Here is a 13080-nt window from a genome sequence, read left to right on the forward strand (position 1 = left end):
CGCCTTCCCCCTGTGGTTTCCGCAGAGCCCTGTCTCTGTAATCTCTAATAATCTGACACCACAGCAGCACATTCGAGTCAAACGTCAAAGAGTAAAACAGCGCCGAGGCGAGCAAGAAACGGGTCAATTACCGTAAATGCAATATAGCGTCTGCTGTAAACCCCGCCCGCTTATTATTTGTCACACTCGACTATTTGCGAGTTATAAAAATAGACAGCTCTCCTCCTTTTTTCTTCGATTTTTTTTACCCTTCCCTGGAGCTGGTTTGCTAATCCTGTATGTAAATTACAGCCAATAGATGTTGTTGTTGAGTTGGGCTGGGATTAGAGACGGGGCGAATGGCTTTCAATCTTACTGGGATTACAGAACAAAGAGAGACTCCCCTGCAATAGGAAAAGGGGGGGCTGTGGTAGGGGCAGACGGCAAATTATTACCCCTCCCCCCTTTCCCTCACCCCACTAACAGGATCTTGGGGGGTGACTCCAGCATGAAATCAATGGCTCACTTGCACTGCGGATCGGGCAGAAATGGTTGCTGATCTCTGAAGAAATTATACCCCCCTGGGCACCACCCCCCCTCTCCCTCCTCCCCCCTGCCTTCCTTTCTCCCAGATTAACTGGTGCAAGGAGCCTCAGATCTGGACTGGGGAGTCTGTACACAAAGTGCTGCCATCCCTTTGGGTAAGAGGAAACTTTTCTGCCTTTTTTTATTTTCGCCTTGCTGTCTCGTTGTTGCGTTTATTGTCTGATTTTAAGAGGGGATCCAGTCCCGGGGACACGTGACTCGGGAAGGTTACAGAGTTGACATGATCCCGGATTATAATTTAAAAGGGAGGCGATTGGGGATCTCAGAGGGCTGGTGCCGCTCCAAAGGAGAGGGGGCAGGGAAGGGTGTTCCTAACCCCCCTGCACCTCCCCCCGCCTCCCCACAGGGCGGTGGACCGCAGATTCGGCGCTAGATAGAATTGTTTTGCTGCCTGTGAGAAGGAGATCAGGGCGCAGTGCGTTTCGGTGATCACACGGGGCGCAGGCACGTCCGCCTCTGCTCGCTCGCTCTTCCGGGCGCATTCTTTAGGCTACTGAGCCGCGTTATATGTTTGCATCCGGTTTCCCTCAAGTGCAGTTTTGACGATCTTGTATGGACTTTCTGCTGTACTGTACGCGCCCCTCCTCACCAGGCATAGCTTGCTTGAGAGAAACAGGAAGTAGGGCGATATTTATGCTGGTATAGGTGCCTGTTTGTGTACCTAGGTGCACACATAATAACCTCTACTTGGCTGCGTGCAGGGGAAAGCGGACCCATAGTGCATAGGCCGTGATTGTTCACCTGTCATTTGTATCAATTCATTGCGCATATTTATTGCACTATTTCTTGGGTTTGTTCATTGCAATGCCATTTCCAAGCCACAGTGGACGCACGAAAATAAATTGGTCGTGAGTGGCCCAATGCGTTGCATTTCAGGGGTTTTGTTGTGATATGTTTCTTACCATAACTCGTTAATTAAAGGTTTTTAATTGAATTTCAAGGGTTTTGTTACTGCATAGATTGTTTCCACGCCTGTGGCCGTGGCCTTCAGGCATGGCCAGTGACCACGGCTTTTTCCACTGTATTTTTTAAATCACTACCTTATCACTAGCCATGGCCTTCAGCTGTGCACACTGTCTATTTTAAAATACTACCAGACCACTAGTCCCTGACCTCACTATATGTTAAAATTACTATAAACTTTTTAATGACTTTTTTTTACATAGTCGCAGGTATAATTAGGATTTCCTGTTTTCCGTGTTTATTTTTTTTACTTCTGAGTTTTTTTCCCCCAGTGTTTTCTAAAATGTAAGAATCTGGGGTTATCAGCGGTTTCCCCATGTGCCCCTTTCAAACAATCATGGATAGATGTTTTTTTCCAGTGTAAACTGAAAACTATACTTTTATTGTTTAATTGCGTGCATAAGTAGGGCAATATCTCGTGACCGGCTGAAAAAATAGCATATGCCCGGGTTTGAGAGGTTAACCTCGAAATCCACTCAAATGCAACCATTGCCCAAAGATGTTCATTAATCACAGACTGATTTTGACCTGATTTGACAGTGGTATTTTTATGTATAAAAGATAGCAGGCTTTGAGAACCCACAATTAGGCAATGCAGAGTGAGATTACATTATTTGCCAAGGATCAAACACTTTGGTTAAGCAGCGTGCTAAAAGACCCTTGTTTTATGGCCGGCCTCTTGGTGACTGTTGTGATACATCGCACAACCCCAACCAACTGCATTTAAGCAGCACGGAAAAGGGGAAAAAAATGACCGGCTGCAGGAATAACATATGCCCAGGTACTTTTGGCACCATAGCGAAAATATAAAAAAGGTGGCACCCATGAATATCCGCACAGAAAGTGAACATATATCTTAAAGTGAAATATACTTATGTAGTTCAAATGACGTTCCAATTAGAAGAAAGTGCGCAAGACAAAATAGCATTGGATTATTGAACAACAGAAAATAACCTGAGAGAGGAAATGTTCCAATGAATAAGTTGGCAAAGTACAAAGTTCTCACCTTTTAAACTCAGCAATCTGTACTGAAATAATCCCAGGAAAACAAAATCCCACTATGAGACAAGTGTTTGTAGTCTTGTGAGAAAGCATCTGCACTGGGAACATGACAACCTGAGTAAAATCCTGATAGCTAAATAAGAGCACACTTGCTATCCTAAAAAAAACCCAAGGGGTTGCATCCACCCGATGAAACAAAGTTACGCTGTCCACCCACGTGTCCTTTACTTGTGCTGTGAAAAGAAGCCACAATCAGGGGAAAATAACGGCATCATTGTCCAGGATTCCAACCTCTCCTGCCACATCCTGGGCAAATACTCATGACTTACTTACCTTCTCATCATTTCCCCTCCTCACCCCCATGTCTGCCTTTCAACAATACTCTTCTTTATAAAGATAACTTGAAAAGTACATATATCATAGTGTCACTCAAAAATATAAATCCTTATAGAACTATGTTAGGCAAAAAGTGTACAATTGTGGCAGTGCTCCCCCATCTTGACTGGGAGACCACAAATACCAGAATGCAATTCAGCAATATTTTATATATATTACAGGGTCTGCGGTAGCGACCCTGTAGTTATGGTTAAGTTGCACAACTCATAGGACGAAAACTTTTTGGGCAGTTTATAACTTTACCATCTCATTGACGAATCCTCACGAAACTTTGCAAAACATGAATATGGCCCGTCAGATGGATTCTGCAAAGTTTGGTGAGGTTTTGGGCAGGGGGGGCAAAGTTATAGGGGTGGTCCCAAAATCAGTGGTTTTTCCAATAGACGCAATGGAAAACATGTTTTGCTCACACCTACAGCCCAAACTGCCGGACGGATTTTCACCAAATTTGCAGCAGGAGCGGCGGCGTGGTCCCGAAAGCGTGCTTTTGTAAATTTGGTGTAAATCCGTCCATTATTTCTTTTGAAAACAGCATAAAAGTAGGTAAACAAATACTTGTGATATCTGGGTTCGGTCCCCGGAATTACTTCCCTGTTCATTCCACAGACGGGCCTCTGATTGGTCCACAAGGCGGCATGAGGTCCGCGGACATCGGACATGCCCGCTGATTGGATGGTGAAAAGCGTGCGGTGCTTCATATTTTTGGGAAACGCCCGCCATGTTGGATTTGCAGACATTGGGCCTCATTACCACCCAGGCGGTAAGTTACCGCCTGGGCCGTGACTTTACCACCATGGCGTAAACTATGTTTACGCCATGGTGGTTGGTGGATTTACCGCCCCATTCCGACCTTGGCGGGGCGGTAAATCCCCATTTTCCCATTTACCCTTCCCCATTCCCATTTTGCCCCATAGGGCATAATGGGAGTGGGGAAGGCGTTAATTACGCCACCGTAAATTACGGTGGCGTAATTAACTCCATGGTCCCTTAGCGTGTTAAAACCTCCATGGCGCTAAGGGACCTCGTACTCAGGCGGTAAGGGTCGGCGCTGTTTACGCCGCCGTAAACCCCTTACCGCCTAGTATCGGTGGGAGAGGCCAATATCATAAATAATTATCGCTGCCAATATCGGTAGGATAGGCAGCCAGTGTCATATACGTGTATCTCTGCCAGAATCGGTAGGAGAGGCCACAAATAGGTGTTGCTGTCAGTATCGGTAGGTTAGGCCAATGTCAAATGGTGTTCGCTACCAGCATCGGTGGGACGTACCAATATCATAAATTTATATCTCTGCCAGTATCAGTGTGAGAGGCCAATATCATAAATATATATCTCTTCCAGTATCGGTGGAAGAGGCCAATATCATAAATATATATCTCTGCCAGTATCGGTGGGAGAGGCCAATATCATAAATAATTATCTCTGCCAGTATCGGTAGGTGAGGCCCATAACATAAATATATATCTCTGCCGGCCACAAATAGGTGTTGCTGCCAGTATCGGTAGGTTAGGCCAATGTCAAATGGTGTTCGCTACCAGCATCGGTGAGACGGACCCCCCTTCCTCTCCGGGCTTGCTTCATAGGAATCCCATCCTGGTCGCCACTTGTAGTATTCCCTGTCCCACAGATATGCCGGAAACATTAAGTACTCTGGAGACCTGGCGAGTGTGATTTGAAGTTAGTTTTATTAAGTTACAGGGATTGGAGAGGAAGGGGAATGGGAGCTATGGCGAATACATTTTTCCAGGTTATCTGTCCCATCCTGTGTCGCAACCGTCCTTCGTGGAACCCTGTGTGACATGGGGTTCTACACAGCCAACATGCCATGGCTTGCATATAAAGACTCTTTGCAAGTCCAATGCTACACATATTTTTGTTAAAAGAGGTTTATAGTTGTTTCATATATATGAAAAGAGGAATTATTAATAACTTATATAGAGTGATGTAACACCATGAAACATTTTCACTTATAAAAACCTATTTTTAAATTGACAGAAAAAACTTTGTTAAAGGGATGTTACGGTTAAGATGCATCCCTCCTTTGGGACTCCTCTGCTCCAGTAGTTAGCTAGTGACGTCTCACCTTGGCATCCCTTGGCATTTCCTTCCTTGTGTTTCATGAGCATTTGCCCATCCGTACTGCCCCTTCTATTGATGCCTTCTCTCACTGCACAATGCATATGTGCCTTTATAAGAGCACTGTGTACAATTCGTTTGTATAAGTAAGGGAAATGCAGATGCAAAAGATTTTTTAGAAGATTGTTAAGTGGCATTTGGTGTGTGGAAGCTTAATATGGTCATAGCGATATATGTACAGTTTTTGGAAGTGATTGGTGGATGGATGTGTGACTGTTTGAAAGCAGGCATTGAGGGAGTGTTACAAATATAAAATTAAAAAGGGTAGAAGGGTTGCCCTGTGCGATGGTGAGCATGTGCCACCTGGGTCTATTAATGATCCATGGCCTGGAAAGGCGACTGTGGAGACCGCGGATAGTTATAAAGGTCCATCGATTATGGACCTTATTGTAGGCTAGAGAAAAGTATTTTTCTCTAGAATACAATTGTCCATTATTCTCATTAGCATAACACAAAATGTTCATGGAAATGTTGGATAATCTTATTGAGTCTATATAGTTTAATGAGAAATGTAAAGTAGATGGAGTCTATAAGATATTTTTTTTTAGTTCTATTTTTTAACTGAAAGGTGGTTCCTAAAGGAAACATTTTTTGGTGTTTTTTTCATTTTGCAGGAGAGATCAGAAAGTAAGGTGGGGGCGGGAATGAGGGAGGAGGCACCAACCACAAATATGCAGGTGCAGGTGGACAGGGAAAGATGTTGCACATGTGTAACATCTAAGGTAGGGAGCAGTGTTTCTCGTGCTCCTTAAATACAGCTTCAAAAGCACTTCGAAATAGCTCCCCCCTGCAGAGTGGTGTGTTGCAGTATATACAGAGTACTGCTGTCTTAGAAAGATATGGATCAGCAGCCTCTTTTATCGCTTGCAAGGTAGCTGGTGGGATTTTGTGTCCCATAGAAGTAGGCTGTGTGGTTAAAGCATTGGCGTTGTAGGAAATTAGCGTGCTCTAGTAAACATCAATGAATTTCACTGAAAAAACGTTGTTGAAGGGACATTTCGGTTAAGTTGCACTGATTAAAACCTATCAAATTCACTGAAAAAACTTTGTTAAAGAGACATTATGGTTGCAAGTAAAACCGAAAACCCCCAGAAATTCAGCAGTTATGGTAAGCTAAGCAACCGTAACTCGCGCCACCACCGTGCACTGCTAAAACGAACACCCAGGACATGAAAGATGACATCACAAATGTCATTGATGACATCACTGATGGCATCACGTATTAACATAATTTTAATAAACAGTCCCTACAAGGGGTCGAGTTTATAATGTTGGAAACAAGATGTTATGGGGGATTGGGAGAACTATCATGAACTACTTAATGTATTTTAGAATTTTCTCATGTAAACAAATAGTTCTATTCTAGTGTTGTTAGTAGAGGAACCTAATCATACATACACATAGGAAATTGATGCAGCATTCACCATAGAAGTACAATATTTTTAATCTGGTAACTTCCGATAGTAAAATAATAAATGCTCCCTTTATGAGAGTTTTGGGCAATGTTAAACATAGAATACATAGGTAATAATTGAAAACTTACCACACACTTGTGTTAGTAGAAAGAATACATATATAAATACACAATGCATAGAAATTAGAGGCACATACAGGGAAACTAAAGTAAGGAAGAAAGAAGCAACAGCACCAAAAAATGACAATAACATTAGAGTTAATCATCATGTACACAAATTAATTGTATGTTTGAGGCCTGCTTATTGCCCCATGTATGTGCACTATGAGCTCAGATTAAACTCCAAGTAAAGTACTTTAAAAACATAAAAAGGTTAATGTGAATATATAGCACTTTTACATTTTTGGAAATTCTCATTGTCCGTAAAAACAAAAAACTAGCCTAATCATGTCAGTAAGCAAAAACAAGTGGCCCAGATATGTGATGTCATCAGTGATGCCATCAATGACATTTGTGATGTCATCTGTCATTTCCTGGGTGTTAGTCTTAGCAGTGTACGGTGGTGATGTGAGTTATGGTTGCTTAGCTTACCATAACTGGCAAATTTCTGGGGGTTTTCGGTTTTACTTGTAACCATAACGTCCCTTTTAATAACGTTTTTTCAGTGAATATATATAGCAAAATGTTATTCTAGTTTGCCTCGTACGTACAAGCTGGATTTGCAATTCTCCTTGTATTAGTAGCTCTTTATCCACAGACAGGTACTCTTTTCATGTGGGACTCATGGCAGCTTGACCTTTAAAGTGCAATACTTTCAAGTACTGACAGAATAAGGATCTCTTTAAAAAAGTATGTGGATGCCGTGTGTTTCCTTAGTGCATTATGAGATATTCAATACAAAACACACAGCATCTGGGATTTTGGACTGTCTCCCTTCCATGCAGTAACCGGGACAGACCCTGCTTAGCTTCAAAGCCATGTTGCTCTGAGTGGTCTTTTAACTTGTACCCATTTATTAGACAACATGGCCTGAAGGAGCTGGCCCCTTCTTCACTTTGAAGGTAAGCAGGTTTGGTCCTGGTTACTGCATGGGTGGGAGTCCTGCTGGCCTATTTTAGTATGAACTACAGATAGCCGCGGATATGTGTAGTTTATAGCAGTGAATATCGGAATAATGGGCGGGAAAAGAAATGCCAGCCAGGCCCTCGCCAATTATGCCCTTCATCTGTGCCAGTTCCCCCGCCACTCCCCTGAAGGCCACCTCACCTCCCCTGCCCTCTCCCATTCCTCCACAACACTCAGTGTTTCTGTGACGCAGCTTGCTTTGAGATGTCAGCTATTCATGGCTATACCGCAGGTTATAGCTGTGGGTATGGGAAAAATATTTGAGCCTTGTGTGGCAAACTTGGTCCCTAGCCCCCCTACAACTTCCAAATTTCACTTGCTGCCCTCTTTCCTCCCCCACCTCTATCCTCATGGCATTTGAATGTTTTCTGACTTGCAAAAGCCTTTTTTCCAGTGTTTCATTTTCCAATACTCTCGTCTATAACCTAGGGTATAACCATGGCTATCTCTCAAATTGAGAAAAAAAAGATGGTGGCTGTCTCATTTACAAACACGATTATTCTCAATTAACCCGAGATATAGATATTTATTTTAGAGATGTGTGCAACCCCTTCGCCGTCAAATATTTTTAAAGTACTGAACGGAATAACTCCAAACCATAAAAGGATCACGAGACAACGCTTCGTGCCCAAGTTGTTTCAGATCTGATCCAAATCCATCCAGCCTTTTTGGCTGTGCAGTCCCGAAAAAATTGACCTTTTTTGTATATGGGAAATCGAATGGGGACTTGGCCGAAACTTTTCTTAACGTTTTTATTTATTTGTCAGCCAAATCCGTTGCATGAGTCAAAAGTTATTAGCAGTTCATTTTTTTGATTTCCTATGGAACTACGTTTTACTTTAACTATAGGGCAGGGAATGCCGCCCTACATTTTGTCGGCAACTTGTTACAGCATATATACACATTGATCTCTGGCGCCACATAGAGTTATGTCTCTCACCACAGTCCATATATGTATATATACAAGGCATACATTATTTTTCAAAAATTGATTAGCAGAGTTTGCTATTTAAAATATTCTTGATTAGCAAACAAACCCATTTGATTAGCTACATTGTGCTTATATTTTTAATGTCACCAGAAGTTATTTGTACACAAGACATCAAATCAGCATCAATACAGCCTTTTTATGTACCGCTGAAGTAAAACATTAAGGAGAAGAGTCAGGCCTTCAGAATTCTTTAAAATTCTGCTAGATCTGCAGGTCGAGTAGCTTAGTTTACCTAGTCAACCTAAAAGAAATTCACTTACACATAGCAATGGATTACAGACATGAAAACATGCTTTCCGTAAAAAAGTGCATGTCACCACAAACTCACTTTATGTTTGGACCACTGCTGCTGCCCAGAGGCCAACTATGCACAATGAAACTTTTTTTAGGTATTTACTGCAAAGTAAATGTACCATAAACGTTTCAAACATCTCCTGCAAATGGTACTCGCCCTTGACAATACAAGTGGGCAGGTAGAATTTGCGAGCCCTGGGTCAGTGTCTGTAAAATGTAAAATGTTAGCCGCATGAATGGACACAAACAGATAAATATGATAAAAAAAATAAAAAAAACATTTCTGTAGTACACGTAATTGTGCCGCCTCACAGTATTTTTTTTAAATTTGGTAGGCCTACACACCCATTTTCTCTAGGAGCCATCAAAGTCTGATATGCCACTCTCAGGGTTTTATTTTACCATACAAATCTCCTAATCACTTTATTTAATGCCCTAACGTAAAACATAGGAACCTTGACTGGCAGAGCTTGAAATGTATAGAGTAGCTTCGGGAGGTGACCATTTTAATGGTGGCACTCCTACCTAACCAAGAAATGTGTAACTGAGTCCATCTCCCTAAATCCTCCTTCACCTTCTGCAATGATTGTGGGTAATTCCTATCTAATAACAGGGAAACCTTCTTTGTTACATTAATCCCCAGATATTTGATAAAGTTATCCGCCACTGTAAACGGCGAATACAAGGACACCTTTTCCTTCTGTTGATTGGATAGACCTAATTCCAAAAGTTCTGATTTCCCCATATTAACCTTGAGGCCTGTAACCTTTTCAACCTCAGCTAACTCTACCAACAGTGCCGGTATCAACCTTTCTGGTTCCATTAATGTCAACAGCATATCACCTGCGAGGGCCGCGATCGTATGCTCTTGGCTCCCAAATATGATACCTAGTATATTTTCCTTCATTCTTATTTTATGTAGAAAAGGTTCCAAATATATAGCATACAAAAGAGATGAAAGCGGACACCCCTGTCGGGTGCACCTTGCCACCTTTATCGTACGAGAAACTTGATTGTTAATTGCCACCCGCATTGTGGGTGTTTGATAATTAGCCTGCACCATCCGAATAAACCTGGCCCCAAATCCAATCTTTTCCATTGTAGAAAATAAAAATGGCCATTCCACACGATCAAACAACTTTTTGGCATCTAAAGACAATAACACTGCAGGAATTAGTTTTATATTAACTTTTTCAATCAAGTGGGTGACTCTCCTAATGTTATCTGACCTCTGTCTACCTAATATAAAGCCTGATTGATCCCCATGTATCAAACCAGGCAGGAGCTTCGCTAATCTTGCTGACAGAATATTGGTATATAACTTTACAGCAGTATTTAATAGGGCAATTGTATTAAACAATTCCCTTAATATTGGGACCAACTACTTTGCATATTTCTAGTAAAACATTGCCAGAAAGACATCTGGGCCCGGCGCTTTGTTTAGTGGTAAGGCTCTTATTGCTTCGATAACCTCCTCTTCACCAATTACCCTTTCCAGATTCTCCCGTTCTTCCTGTTATTTTAGGAATATTTATTTCCTGCAGGTAGCCTTGTATCCCACTATGGTCAGAGTCACATATAATGTTTCGTAGAATTGCGCAAAGGTTTCGGTTATTTCCTCTGTCCAAGTAGATAAAAACCCATCAGGCTGTGATATTCTCTGAAATAGCTTTGCTGCTTCTAAGCCCTTAAGCTGACGGACCAATAATGTATCCGCCTTATTAGCCCGGATGTAGTATCTTTGTTTAGTTACAAGTAAAGATCTCTCCGCTCTCCGAGTCTGCAATAAACTCAGCTGACTGTTCAACCTTTTTAATTTACTAGATAAGGCCTTCGTTCTATGGTTAGCTACAGCCATTTGGGTATCCTGAACTTGGGTCTCCAAATCCATTTCTATCTTAGCCCTCTGTTTCTCCCACTGAGCTTTAATTGCTATCAGTTCACCTTGCATCACCGCTTTGAATGCATCCCATGTTCCCTCAGGCGAGACTGTCTGGTTACGATTTATAGAGAAATACTCTTCTTATTACCTAAGCTGTACTTTCCTCATGCAATAAGACCCGAGGGAACGTCCAGGCCCAATGCCCCACGTGCAGTCCCTTATCTCTAAACTGGACCGTTAGAGGAGCATGATCTGACAGAGATATGTATCCCACTTCCATTCCCATTACATCTCTCAATAATTTGGCAGATACCCATACATAATCTATTCTAGAGAGGAATTAATATATGTGTGAAAAACACGTGAATCCCTTTTCGTCCCCCCTCTTCATCCACCATACATCACGCAATTTATCTATTTTTTTAATAAGACATTTGTTGCTTCTGTCGCATTTTTCCTGAGTTGCTGGTACCTCGGGATCAGGTGAGGATTTGATGCAATGCTTTACTACCTCAAAAGTGCTTTGCTCCTCTTGGAGCCTGCACAATGGTGGTGGAGTAGTACGCAGCTTTGGCCTCTGCAATCAGAATCATACACTTGGTGCAGTGATATTTGAGGTTGGTGAGGTCTCCAGGGTTACGGTATTTGTGCCACCATTTCTCTATGGCTCTGATTGAGCATTTATTGGAGGCGAGCTCAAGGGTGTATTCAGGGGTGGATGGTTTGGTCTTAGCGTGGCTGGTTCTTAGGAGGCATGAATGTTGAGTAATTGTAGGAAGCCTGAGGTATTCCCTCTGGTGGGAAAGTCTGCAATATTTGCTTCTAGCTCATTGACTGAGAAGGTTTTGAATAAGCAGCATTGAGTAAGTCGGCATTTAGCATGACCTTTGTGCGCCGTAGTCGAGTGGGTGACCTATAGTGAGGTGGCGGCATGGTCAAACTAGCCAAGTGAGAATGGGCTTGTGCAGGTGATGGGGTAGGGGGGATGATGCAAGGTTCGAAATTGAGGGGAGCTATTTAGCTCCTACTTCTAGCATAGTAGAGCCTGGTAAGCTTGAAACCAACAGCTACTAGGAGCTTCTGTTGGCTGGTAGAGCCAACTGGTGCCTTCCAAACATGTAAATGTGATATTGACTTTGAGTATTTGAGAATGATAATAAAGAAGAATTAAAACACATCTAATATACATCTAAACACAATGGTTCATACAACATGGAGGCAAAGTGAAAGGGCCGTCGCTGGTATTTCCTGGTTCCCCTGCGGTAGCTCCTGCCTACTACAGGGTGATGCCTGACACCCAGGAGCTGGTTTTAGCTCCTGCTCATTGAATCTCAATTTCGAACCCTGGATGATGTGAAGACTAAGGGTGTTGCCTTTGCTGTGCGTGGGCGAGAGCACAATTTACTTAAGGTTCATGGAACTGGTCATTGCAAAGCTTCTTCAAAACATAAGAAGCAGGAACACAAACACTGTCACTCGTCTATGAAATTTGAGGACAAGCGCTTTTGTACGTAACTGATTCCGATTTCTGACATAGAGGCTGACCCATTTGACCCTTCTGATTATTTAATGGATTAGCCTCAACAGCTATTCGGTACACCTCTAAAAGAGGAGGTTCTCTCCAGAGGGCTATCTGCCCGCAGCCTCTCAATCTCCGGTAGCGAATATCTTAAGGAATGTGCAGGTGCCAAGACCTGAGGTTTTAAACATGTACCATAACAATGTTAATACTTCAGTAACTCCTTTTTCCTAGGGGTGAATTTAAAGGCTTGCTTTATAACTCTACACCCCCTATGCCTTCTTGGATGAACATTTAACTCCGTGCCCCTCTGTGCACTCTTTGGATTTGGATGCAATCTGTTGTCAGACCAGTTTTTGGAAATGTTAGCTTCCAAACTTGCAGGCAAGCCTTTGACTCCAGCGCATGCTCCTCCTTCCCAAGATTGATGGAAGACATTGATATTTCAGAGGAAGAGGACACAATTCTTGTCATTTCTTCATGGCAAATTAATTTGGTCATGTCCCAAGCTATTGACGTTCTGGATTTGCTACCTCCCAGAATACCTGCTAATTCACACCTTTTGTCAAGGCTGTCATCCCCCATTCCAGATAAAACACTTCAGGGAATGGAAATCTATGATGGAGCAGGCTGTGCAAAATTGGTCGAGGCCTCAGTCAGAGCCTATTATTTCTGAGTCATGGAACTCAAAACATAAAACCACTTGTCGTTAAGGGAAATGTTCCAGCCTAATGTGTGATGGTGTTGGTAGCCCTTAGCAAAGTCAAGGGCCA

General features: G+C 42.5%; 1 protein-coding gene across 6 annotated transcripts in view; it reads left to right on the plus strand.

Annotated features, from left to right (window-relative positions):
• The first annotated feature begins 553 nt into the window (after positions 1–553).
• Positions 554–13080, plus strand: part of GTF2IRD1 (GTF2I repeat domain containing 1) — a 1038761-nt gene continuing 1026234 nt past the window's right edge. For all 6 annotated transcript variants that reach the window (XR_011274579.1, XM_069614744.1, XM_069614746.1 and 3 more), the window contains exon 1: positions 554–680. The gene's annotated coding sequence lies outside the window, so the exon portion shown is untranslated. The remainder of the gene's footprint in view (positions 681–13080) is intronic.

This window comes from Ambystoma mexicanum, chromosome 9, assembly GCF_040938575.1.
Source record: "Ambystoma mexicanum isolate Mex_15411 chromosome 9, UKY_AmexF1_1, whole genome shotgun sequence".
Lineage (NCBI taxonomy): Eukaryota > Metazoa > Chordata > Amphibia > Caudata > Ambystomatidae > Ambystoma > Ambystoma mexicanum.